Source organism: Theropithecus gelada, chromosome 8 (genome assembly GCF_003255815.1).
Source record: "Theropithecus gelada isolate Dixy chromosome 8, Tgel_1.0, whole genome shotgun sequence".
NCBI lineage: Eukaryota > Metazoa > Chordata > Mammalia > Primates > Cercopithecidae > Theropithecus > Theropithecus gelada.
In genome coordinates this window covers 127,219,366-127,230,696 of record NC_037676.1, presented here as the reverse complement: position 1 = coordinate 127,230,696, position 11,331 = coordinate 127,219,366, and the positions used below count along the sequence as shown (strand labels likewise).

Genomic DNA, 11,331 nt, shown 5'->3' with positions numbered 1-11,331 from the left:
CACGGAACATCATTTAGAAGGACTTCCATACACCAAGGCTGCCTCAGGCAGGTGAGGAAGAGCCAGTAGAAGAGGTGGTGTCTGTGTCAGGTCTGGAAAGACAGGTGGGTTCTGGCTTAGAGAGTGGGGACACACTTTTCTGATGACCTTGACCTGTTCATAGAGGGCATGGGATTTAAATCATGGGATGGGGCAATGCCCTGTTTCAAATTTCAAATGTTTCAAATGAGTCCTGTTACCCAAGATATGAAGGTCTCTATTTAGAAAACAGTTCACATTAAGAGTCTATTATTCACTTTTAATCTTCAACCACTTTTAGAGCATGGAAAATAAAGTTTAATTTACAGAAACCCTAGCATTCTTAATGGTGGATACAGTCAACAACTTCAAGGTTCCCTTTATTTCCTACTCTGGTTGTGGGGTGAGAGGAGGCCTCAGCCTACCCTCTCAAATATTTTGACAAGATTCTTGTATTAGTCTGTTCTCACACTGCTGATAAAGACACACCCAAGCCTGGGTAATTTATAAAGAAAAAGAGGTTCAGTGGACTCACAGTTCCACATGGATGGGGAGGCCTCACAATCATGGTGGAAAGCGAAAGGAACCTCTTACATGGTAGCAGGCAAGAGAGAGCTTGTACGTGGGAACTCCTCTTTATAAAACCATCAGACCTTGTGAGACTTATTCACTATCACAAGAACTGCATGGGAAAGATCCGCCCCCATGATTCAATTACCTTCCACTGGGTCCCTCCCACAACACATGAGAATTGTGGGAGCTACAATTCGAGATGAGATTTGGGTGGAGACACAGCCAGACTATATCAGTTCTATTTTTCCTGTCTTCAAGGCTACACACCACCCCTGAGCCATCTCGTCCTCTCTCATGGCTGCCAGCTCTGTGCTACTGCCTCTCAGTTCTACTCCTGACCAACTTCTCCAGCCATGTACATCTCACTGCTTCCTCCTGGACCATCGACATTCTCCAACTTGTCATGTCAATAACCACTGTATCATTCCCCTTTCTGGTCTCCCAAGCTGTCACTCCGATCTCAGTGACTAACAGGCAAATTCACATTTCTCCCTCTCCATCACCACCCCCACTTCCCAAGAGCCACGCATTCCAGGTGGTTCTCTGCTCTCAGTGTCTCCTGATGCAGTTCTCTCCAGGGAGGACCTCCGTGAGACCATGATCACTTGACACCTGGACTGCAGCAGTAGCCTCCTATATGGTCCCTCTGGGGTCATTCTTGTTCTCTTCTTTACTCTCCATCTAGAAACTAGAGTGAGCTTTCTAAAATGTACCAACGTAAATGATTTATTTTTGTTATTACAGCTATGACTTGTGGAGCATTTACTATATGTTAGTCACTATGCTGAGTTCTTTATATGTGTATATCTTTTAAAAGCTCCCTAAGCACCCTATAAAAATATACTCTCACTAGTCCCATTTCACAGATATGGAAACTGAGGCTCTCAGAGGTTAAATATCTTGACGGGAGTCCCATAGCCATTAGAAGGGAATGCCTGCTCAAATGTTACTCTTCAATGACCCCCAAATCTTGACTTTTGGGGAAAAATGCACACCTTTAGTTTGGTCACAGGGTCCTTTGTGACTCAGGCTCTGCCTCTCTGTGCTCCACCCTGACCCCCTAGGCTTGAGCCTTGTGGACCTCAGGATGCCCATGTCCTGCTGGTATCTTTGTTCAAGTTGTTTCTTTCCCCAAGATGCCTTCCCCATACAGTCCGTCTGGCAGACAATCTCCCGAGGTTCAGCTGAAATGGTGCATCTTCCATGAAGCCTTTTCTGACTGCCTCCCACTTCCACCCCTTGGAGTACTGACCTCTTCCTTCCTTGGGCTTTTCTGTGGCCGGGACCCCACGTTATGACCTAGTTTGTTACTGTGGATGAGGGCGGGGACCAGATCTGATTCTTCTTGGTGTGCTAGTGCTCTGTGGGTGTCTGTGGCCTGATTTCTTCATGCCACCTGGAGAGGGTGTGTCTCCTTCTCTGAGTGGTGTGGGTGATAATAATTGGGTGTGACGTTAATGTCCCTTAGTGAAGAAAAGAGTGTGTTGGTGGCCTACTGATGTGGTTGGATTGTAGCATGGCTTGGAGAAGAGAGACCCTCAGAGCCTGGGGAGCAGCTTCTCTGGCTCAACAGATTGCACAGGAAAAGCAGGAAGAGCTGTCTGCTGTCCTTGAGTTCTCAATTCCTCAAATTCCCAAAGGGGTCTGGTGAGACTAGGGCTGGTCCACCGTGCAGTGGAAAGTATCAGATTCTAGTGGCTCTTCATGAATGCCTTGCAACCTTGCAGAGCAGGAGTGCAGCCTCATGCCCTTCTCAGGCTGCTCCTCTGGGGCTCAGCTTCCAGGCCATCTCCAGAGGCCTCTCCCCACTCATCCTTGGTGGTCCACTGCCCTGCCTCCCTCCTTAATTCACTGTGTAGGCAAGTTGGCCATGTCCCCCCGGCTTCCTCCTCCTTCCTTTGAAAGTGGAGCATGACTTGCTATTCCACTCATCTCACTTGGTGATGGGTGCCAGAGGAGAATGCCTGGGAAGTACTTTCATTTCCTTAGGAATAAGGATGCAGGAGAAACTACAAAAAGAAGCACTAGTATTAAATCTTAATTGAAGGCCCAGCCATCTCGGGGTGAGGCTCGGAATGCTTACTGTCTGCTCCCCCTCTCTCCCTGTTTTCTCTCCCACATCTTTCCAATCCATGGGCTCAAAGAGGCCTCATGCCTGACACTGCTGAAGGAGGACAGCAGGCTGGAGGGGTGTTCAGACCACCTTGAAGCAGCCCCTGCCACATCCCCACTCCCACCCAGGTCATCTCCACCTGGGCTTCCAGGTTCACAGGGCAAGACCCCCTCACAGTAGGTCATAAGGGCATGCAGGAAGGGGATTGTGCAAAGAATTGTCTCTTTATTGACAACAGATAAAGTTGGTCTCTTTGATTCTCTTAGGCTCAGATGCATAGCTGGTTCTTCATCCAAATGGTTGCGACAGTGCTTCCTTTGGCCCTCTGGGTTCTGGCCACGCACCTTTCTCCAGATACTTACATTATGACTGCGATTTGTACCATCATTAATTGTGGACAGCCCTTTCATTGCCCCCTCATATCCCTAGCTGCTCAGGAGCAAAAGCTGTATATGTTATTGATCTTTGCATCCCAAGCACTTAGCAAGAGCCTGGCCCTGGTAGGTACTCCACGCTTGTTGAACAGAAACAATTGTGAGAAAATAAATCTCAACAGCACATCATCTCAACATTTGCTTTCAATTCTTGTTTCATCATTTTAACAATTACTATAGTAAAGGCACTCATGGAAGTCTGATGTATATAAAAGGAAAACTAAACAGGTCTCAGATGCTACCTGTCACGGTCTCCTTCTCACCCCACCAAGCTCATGGTTCCTTCTTTTTCCTTGAACCTTTACATGTGCCATTCCCTCTTTTTCAGAACACCCTTCCTGTCATTCCTCACCTGGCTCACTTAACTCCCCCTTCAAAACTCAACCCACATGTCACCCACTGCAGTAACTCTTCCCTGATCTGGATTTTTAGGCCATGTTCTGCTACAGGACACAGAATGATAAATGCCTCTTTTTTTTTTTTCTTTTTTTTTTTTTTTTTTTGAGACTGAGTCTGGCTCTGTCGCCCAGGCTGGAGTGCGGTGGCTGGATCTCAGCTCACTGCAAGCTCCGCCTCCCGGGTTCACGCCATTCTCCTGCCTCAGCCTCTCGAGTAGCTGGGACCACAGGCGCCCGCCACTTCGCCCGGCTAGTTTTTGTATTTTTTAGTAGAGACGGGGTTTCACCGTGTTAGCCAGGATGGTCTCGATCTCCTGACCTCGTGATCAGCCCGTCTCGGCCTGATAAATGCCTCTTTGTGCGTTTGTCTCTTCCACTTGAATGCTGGCTCCTTGGAGGCAGAGCCTGAGTCCCTTACTATGCAAAACTCAGTCCCATGTACTTGCATTCATGCCTTCAACAAATATTTTTTGAATGCCAACCACATGCCAGGCACTGTCATTGTGTTACACTGGTAAACTGTCCTTGGGTGGCCCAACCTCTATATGGCTCCCAGCAATATTTGTCTCCTGGTATTCATGCCCTTATATGGTTTCCTCCTATCTGAATCGGGATCAGCCTGAGTACCCAATCAAATGTGGAGGAAGTGATGATCTATGACTATTGCCATGCGGCATAAGACTAGATCATCAAGGCATTTTCAGCTTTCTTCACGGTGTTTTGGATTGCTTGCTCTAAGGAAAGCCAGCTACCATGTCAGGAAAGCAGTCCATAGAGTTCCATCAAGGGCCAGCAGAAAGGCCCCGTTGGGCAGCACCAGTCAGCCATGTGAGTGAGCCACCTTGAAATTGGATCCTCCAGGATCTGCCAAGACTTCAGGGGACTGTAGCCAAGTTAGCATCTGAGGTGCAACCTAAAAGAGACCCTACGCCAGAACTGCCCAACTGAAACGCTCCTAAACTCCTGATCTACAGACGCCTTGACCATTGTTTAGAACCACTAAGTTTTGGGGTGAGTTGTAATGCAGCAAGAGATAAATGATGCAATCCTATTGTCATGGAATTTACATTCTAGTGAAAGAGATGAAATAGAATTTGTTGTTGTTGCTTATTCAACACCACCAGGTACTGCTGTGTGCTGAGAATTCAGTGGCAAACAAGACACCAGACAAGAGTCCCTGCACCCACATTGTTTAGGTTTTAGTGATGGAAACAGGAGATAAAGCAAACAATAAATTATATAAAACACTAGCTCAGAAGTGCTAAGAATAAAGGAAAACTGAGCAAGTTGGATAAAAGTGTCCTTACTGCAAGTCAGATCTCCTATTTTGTACGAAGCGATTTTCTCCTTTATCTCAATTAGTACTCTACAATTTTTTTGAGGTTGGTAGTTTATTTCCATTTTACAGATGAGAAAATTGAAGACCACACAGTTGGTATTGAGCTCAGCCAGAGTGTAACCCAGGTCACTTGGACTCCAAAGTTAGTGCTCTTTGCTGAACACCAACCAGATTGATCATTTGAGATTTCAGTTGCAGCCCTCACCCTGGGGCTCACTCTTTGGCACAGCCCATACTTGGCATTAACTAGATGCTTGTAACACATTGGCAGAATGAAGGCACCAAAATGGCCTTCAGGCTGGAATGCCAGGCGCTGGCAGGGATGCCTAGGCCTCTACTTTCTCTAACTCTGGAAAATGCCAGGCTACATTAGGCCTACATAGAGGCCTTGCAGGCTGGGAATACACACCCAGGTCCCTAAACCTTAGCTGCCCTCATTGTCTATAAACAGCAATGCCCACTCCCTACAAGCGCCCTCTCTGCCTTTCTATGTCCACTTTATTTGCCCTACATTGAAGGAGCTACAGCTTTTCCAGTCAGGCTCAGCTCACCGCCCCTCCCTGAACATCCTCGAATCTGGGGTGCCTCTTGGCTCCTGTTATTTATTTATTCTTTTCTTCTTTTGCCTTCCTTTCTTGTGCCAAGACCACTAGATGGAGATAGACAAATACTTACTGAATGCTTACTATGTATACCAGGCACCATTCTAAGTGCCTTTCCTGCGTGATTTCATTGAATCCTCGTGACAACCCTTTGTGGAGGTCCATTATATTCCTGACAGAGCTTAAGACTCAAGGTCATTCAGCTACTAGGTGGCAGGGCTGGGATTCAAACCCACATCTTTTTGAGTTCAGACTTCATTTGTTAGCCAAGATCACACACTGAGCTGGAAGAACTTTGAAGATGGGTGATTTCCAAGATCATCTTGTCCATTTTTTTTTTTTTTTTTTTTTTTTTTTTCCCTAGGGTAGGGCTGAAGCCAGGTTATCAGCAGAATATTGTAACTAGACATCTTCATTTAGTGCTAGAGAAAAGAAGGAAAAAAACCCATCCCTTCACAGCTCATTGCAGGATGTACAAGGATTTGTAGGTTCAATACTCTTACAAATGTCTGGCCCAAATCATTGATTTTCTAACTAAGTGCCTACTATGTGTTAAGCTTTATTGTGTGCTGTGATACACTTGGACTTGAGTTATCATGGAAGTACAGAGAGAAGCACCGAACAGACTGGCAAGTCAGGGATGCCCACCAGGTGATGCTAAGCTGGACTCTGGAAGTCTTAGAGGTGCCAGGCAGCAAGGAGGGCCATCCAGACAGATGGAACAACATGTGCAAAGTCAGGGGGTGTGGCTGAGGACAGCTTGCTCCAGCATATGGCTTGTTCAGCTTATGAGAAGTGGTAGGGAGGAGTGAATAAAGGGATTAAAACATGGGTAGCAGCCAGATCAGTGCCAAGGGAGGGAATTTGCTCTGTATCTGGAAACCAATGCAGAACGATTTAAGGGCAACGCACTGATACAATCAAATCTGCATAATAGATTATTTCATCAGCGTTATGGATGATGAATGGGAAAGACCTATTAAGGAGGATATTGCAATGGTTAGGCAAGAGATGATGAGCAGGGAAGACAGAGAGAAGTAGAAGAGATACATGGGAGAGATTTAGGAGTAGACTAGTCAAGACTTGGCAATTGCTTGGGCGTGGGGTGAGTGAAGAAGGAAAGCACTGAGGCTGATTCATCCAGCTTCTTGGCTTGGGTGTGTGGGTGGATGGAGGCACCATGAGTTGAAATGGGAATAACCAGGAGGAGGAGCAGGTCTAGGGGAGAGATATTGATATCTTAATATCCCCGGGCTCCTTAGGGCAACTCATATTTCAGATAGGAAAATAGAGCTCAAGAAGTTGATGTGATTTGGTGAAATGGACAATGAGCAGACGAGTGTTGAGTGCGACTCAAACGTAGATCTTACTATTTCTGAAACCATTTCCCCATGCCTAAGCAGATCTGTTTTGTAAGGAGCATAAGGAAGGCTCAGCACAGAATAATGTGGTAAAGCAAACACTGACCCAAGTCAACCTGCCACTTTAATATCCATTCATTCAACAAGATTTATTGAGCACATACCACATGCCATGCATGACGGATGCAATGGTGAAACATGTAGGCAAAGACCCCACCCACATTGAGCCTACAGTCCACTTAGAGAGGCAGGCAATACACAAATATACAAAGACCAGAGTGATGAAGGAAAACCATGCAAAGACCTGGGAAAAGAGGGTTCCCAGTAGAAGAAACTTAAAATTCGAAGGCCCTGATCAGGTAGGAATAAGCTTGGATATTCAAGAAATCGTAAGAAAGCCAGTGTGCTGAGAAAGGAGTATGTGTGGAGGAGAGTCATCTGAGATGAAATCAGAGGCAAAGGCCAGAGCCTATTGGACTTCTAAGATATGATCAGTACTTGGGATTTATTCCAAGTGTGATGGGAAAAACGTGAAAATTTGGAGCAGGGCTGCGGTGTTATTTATTTACTGAATTTATTAAAAAGATACTATTTCTTTCAAGACAATTAAATATCCATGTATAATTGTAAGAAATAGTGCAGAGAAATAGTGCAGAGAAAACCTGTGTACCTTTCACTCATTTTCTCCCAGTGGTAACATCTTGCCAAACTGTGTGTAGTACAGTATACCCAGGATATCTCTTTGCAGTTTTAAATTGTATTCTCCTAACATAATGATGGTAAACATCTTTTTTTGTGCATATTTACCATCTGTACATCTTCTGCAGTGAAATATTTGCTCATGTCTTCTGCTCATTTTCTTTTTATTCACCTTATATTAAAAAGGGGTGCAAATACAAGAAAATAAGGTTATGTCAAAGTTTAGTTTTTAAACCACAAACTTCTAGAGTTTGTTTTAAGGTTAATACATAAAATGCTAGCTTTTTAGTTACCTGAGAATCAGGAAATTCACATTAACGTAATTTCCTATACTGACAAAAAACTGTGGCTACCTATGGCTTTGGCAAGTTCCTAGGCGTCATTCAGCACAAAATTGCACTTTTCTTGATACGTATAAATTAAATAAAATGTACACGGCTGTCTGTTCTTGTGTTGCCTCAACTTATGTCTACAGTAATAGCATTTAAAGTTGTAGGAAATAGAATTTTGACCTTTTACAAAGCAAACATTTTGTTTCTTTAACTCAGAATTCTGGAAATGCAATCACGTTCTAGTATTGTGACTGCCAAAATATTTTTGTCATCGGACATTAATTTTTTTCAAGTGTATGACTCTTACCAAGAAAATAATAAAAGAGTATCAGAAGTTTCCTGTGACTACCATAACAAAATGTCAGTATCCATGGGGTTGTTCCTAATGGTTTGTGAGGATGCTTCGGCCTGATCCAGGTCCATCTAGTCTGAGGCTGTTTTTCAATTCCATGCTTCTATCTGCCAGAAGGATCTTGTTCGGTAAAAAGGCCATCATAGGAGGCAATGGAGTTTCCAGGTGCCGTCCAAGGAATGAAAGTAGGCGCCTCCAGATGAGGCCACTTCCCATGAACCTAATTCCCGTAATCATCCAAAACACTCTAGAGTCTTCTTCAAGGAGGATTCCAAAATCATTCCAAAAGCAACTCCCATTAGTCCAAAGAGTGAAAGAGAGAAGACTCCCACGGTTAGCAGTAGATTCAATCTCATCATCACATTACGGTGGCTGTCCAGATTGATGAAAATAATACTACGTGAATCATCAGTCAGTACCCTAAGCTCCCAAACTGCATTGGAGAGATCGTCTGCCAAGAGGTAGTAGTTTTCCAACAGCAGGTCCATCTCTTCTGTGTTAGGGACAAGCTGCCCCAGGACTCGCCCTGCAAGATGCAGCTGACCCTTACCCTGAATACTCTGCAGCTGCATTCCTGAACCCTTATCTAGGCGCTCCAGCAGGGTCACCGGACTTGCTTACAGCCCTCTGGGTGGCACGGGAGAGGTCACAAGAAACGTGGACAAACCTAAGTAACACCCTCTTGTAAATTCCCATTTTCACAAGATAATATATTGTAAGCCGGTCATGAGATGATATTTGGTAAAGTTAACCGACGAATAACCCCAGGGTCTCTCTCCCCCGTATAAAACCCTCATTTTGTAAGCTCAGGGCTGCCTCTTCTGACTGTGGCTGGGCAGCCCGGCAGGTTAATAAACTTCCTCGCCTGACCTTGGGTCTGTCTCTCGTCTTTTCTCTCGGCTACCCTTACATTCTGCATGGTGAATCCCAGGACTGCTCTTTTCAAAGACACGTGGGGCACTCATTTTGATAGACAGAGCTCTTCCAGTAACTTTTCCTCATCCAGGATCTCCAAAATTGAGCCTTGGAAAAATTTAATATCTGTTTCTAACTCTGATAGACTTTTGTCATTCTGTAGTAAAATATGCAGTTTGCTTCTGTCCACAGAAGAATGGAGTCCACCAAAGCTTCTAAGGTCTCAAGGGTCAGTGTCTGCAAAACGTCACGTTTCCTCTAAAGTGTGTTGATCCGGTATTGCAGGGTGTTTCCATGGCACTAAACTCAAAAGGTAAAGGGTATGTAACAGGTTGACCCTCTCCGGACAACTGTGAAGGGAGTTCCCGGAACAGCCATTGCTCTGAGTTTGTTACCATCATCTAATATCAGGAGACTCTCTGGAGTTATCACAGCTTTCAAATACTCCATTGTCATGATAAACCTATTGTTTTTGGTTGTGATACTCATTACATGCTGGAATCTCAAATCTCTGTCTTGAAGACTTAACTCTTGGTGTAAGTCCATTTTCTTCTTTTCAAAAGAAGTAACATTTCCCTATTTGTCAAATTTTGTTGCAGTAAATACTGGGGCTACGTTGGCTAAAGTGGCTTAAGAGACATCAGAAGTTCTAAACCAGTGCATTTCACCTGCCACATATAGCTGGCGGGCCCACACAGGTCAGATCCAAGGCCAGGGAAGTCCCACTGCATGGGGCAGGAGGCAGGGCAAGCTCTGCAGGCATTCATGGCACTATAGCTAGGAGCAGGCAGCAGCCAGACCCCAGGCCTTCATGGCGGACTGTGGCGACTCAGTCTGCAGTGCTCGCCTAGCGCTCTTCTGCTCATTTTCTATGTTTTATTTTCTAAACAGTTTTTTCACTGTTCACTTTTGAGAATTTTTTATATATTCTAGACACAAGTCCTTAGTCAGATGTGTGGCTTGCAAATATTTTCTCCCAGTCTGTGACTAGCTTGCCTTTTCATCTTAACAGGGCTTCTGCTGAGCAAAAGCTTTTAATTTTGATGAGGTCTAATTGATTAATTTCACCTTTTATGGATTGTGCTTTTTGTATCAAGTGTAGGAACACTTTGCCTAGCCCTGGAGCTAGATTTTCTCCTGTGTTTGTCTTGGAAAGGGGAAGAGTCAATTGACTAAAGCAATGTAGGGTATCTGGGCAGAACTGAGGGGTCACTAAGGGCAAAGGAATGGGAGACGGAGAAGGCTTCAAGGTTATTTCTGGTCTCTGGAGAGGGCACTATGGGTAGCAGCTCCTTCCCCTTCTAGCTTGAGTTACATGGGCAGAGCAGATGGTCCTCTTGGCAATATGATGGGAGGCTTAGGTTTCTTCCTCCCCCACAATACTCACGGACCCTGAATAAATTGTCTAGTCCTTTGATTCACTCAGAGCTTTATCCACAATCACATGTTTTCACTACATTGTCATGACTGACTTCTTACAACAGCTCTGTAGGGAGGACATATTATTATCCCCTTTTACAGAAGATACAACTGAGGCCAGAGAAGGAATGGGACTGAACACAAATCTCCTGATACGGAGAGGAATGATCGTTCTTCTCTACCAGCTGAATCTTGAATTCCGCCACCAGTTATTTCGTGAGGTCAATGGTTCTCAAAAGATGATCCACGGGCCCCTAGGGATCCCGAAGACCTTTTCAGAGGGTCCTCAAGGTCAAAGCTATTTCCCCAATAATGCAAAAACATTGCCTTTTCTCCATGCCTTTTCTCCATAAGTGAAAATTCTCCATTTTCACTTATGATGCCAAAGTAAAGACAGGTAAAAAAACTGCCTTAGCGTGAATTGAGGCAGTAGCACTGATTCTTCATCCCCTCAATCACTCACATGAGAGATAATAGCCAGTTTCACACTGATTTCTTAATAAATGGGAAGTCCACAAAAAGTATTTCTGCTGCATACCAAAATAAAATGGTTGTCTTGAGGAACAAGTACTTCTCCAATTATTTAAGTTGCAAGCGGAACTATTCCTTTTTTTTTTTTTTTTTTTTTTTTGCATGCAATACAAGTTTTACTTGAGATAAGGGCTGACAAACAATACTTATTTAGGTTTGGGTATTTGGCAGGCATTTTCTTAACAAATGAACAAAGTGAGCCTGTCACATCAAGGAACGCCACTGACTGTCACCAATGACAACAC

General features: G+C 44.5%; 1 pseudogene; it reads right to left on the bottom strand.

Annotated features, from left to right (window-relative positions):
* Nucleotides 1–8,251: 8,251 nt before the first annotated feature.
* LOC112630207 lies at nucleotides 8,252–9,069 on the bottom strand (annotated as a pseudogene).
* Nucleotides 9,070–11,331: the final 2,262 nt, after the last annotated feature.